We start from the raw sequence: 1,337 nt of genomic DNA, 5'->3' as shown, positions 1-1,337 counted from the left end.
TTGGTGTTATCATTATTACCGTTACGAACGAATATTTTAGGGAGCAGAGACAATTTACTGGATGTTTGGGGCAGGAAGGACTTGCTCCTGTTCTCTTAGGATGAACACGCTAATGATAATAATGCAATACAGAATCACAAATCTACAGGCTACAAGAGATGCGAGCGAGCCCTCGAGGATGCTTCAACTCTCCAGATCTGATGGGAAAGAGCAGAACTGGAGATCCTAGCTCTGACTCACGGAGTATGCTTGTTTGTAGTACTCTTTCCGAATGCAGCAGACACTGTAAATATTTTGCCTTCTCCACTAGATGGTAAGCTTTTGAGTTTTTTGTTTGTTTGTTTTAATGTTTTTAATTAAATTTATTTATTTATTTATTTATTTTTGGCTGGGTTGAGTTGTCGTTGCTGCGCCCGGGCTTTCTCTAATTGCAGCAAGCAGGGTCTACCCTTTGTTGCCGTGTGCAGGCTTTTCATTGCGGTGGCTTCTCTTGTTGAGGAGCACGGGCTCTAGGCATGTGGGCTTCAGTAGTTGTGGCACGCAGGCTCAGTGGTTGTGGCCCTTGAGCTTCGTTGCTCCTAGGCATGTAGGATCTTCCCCGACCAGGGCTTGAACCCGTGTCCTCTGCATTGGCAGGCTGACTCTTAACCACTGCGCCACCAGGGAAGTCCTAGATGGTAAGTTTTTGGAGAAGAGGAGCTATGAGATAATGCATAGAAAGCGCTTAGTGTAGTGCCTGGCACACCTCTTTGATGGCGGCTACTATGAATTCAATTAACCTTTTGCATTCTTGGCAAGAGCTAGCAGGGAATTTTGTACACATCGGGTACAAAAAAATTCATCTATGCTGCCTACGATCAAGCAGTTCATGGCACCACAAAGCAATTTCCATTTCTTTTTCTTTTTTTGATTTGCTGGAGTCAAGTAAAGACTAGCTGAGCGGATGACTCTCTCCCAATTGGGAAACGTGTATCCTACCCATTCTCAAAGTTTGCCCTAGCTTGACCCTTGGACATAACCTTGAAGAGGAGTTTCTGGGTCAGCAGAGCTCGTAGGCAGGGCCCCCAGTTCCCTACCCCCTCAAAATCTCGAAGGCCAGAAGCCCTGGGGAGCCTTGGTTAGCACTGCTGGGAGACCATAAAAATATGTGGCCTCTTTCGCGACTAATCCAGTAGGTAGTCAGGGGGCCACTGCCTCCCGCCCTCCCTCCCGCCCTCTCCCATCCCCCCTGCCACCCACCCGCGGCTGCAGTTCTAAGATGCCTGCTCTCTGTGAGTGCTGAGTTGCTGAGCTGCTCGTTCTCCATGTGACTTCAGTTTCCGTCAGTTCCTTCCGCA

Source organism: Tursiops truncatus, chromosome 4 (genome assembly GCF_011762595.2).
Source record: "Tursiops truncatus isolate mTurTru1 chromosome 4, mTurTru1.mat.Y, whole genome shotgun sequence".
Lineage (NCBI taxonomy): Eukaryota > Metazoa > Chordata > Mammalia > Artiodactyla > Delphinidae > Tursiops > Tursiops truncatus.
The sequence above is the reverse complement of the archived record's forward strand: the minus strand, read 5'-3'. Positions refer to the sequence as shown.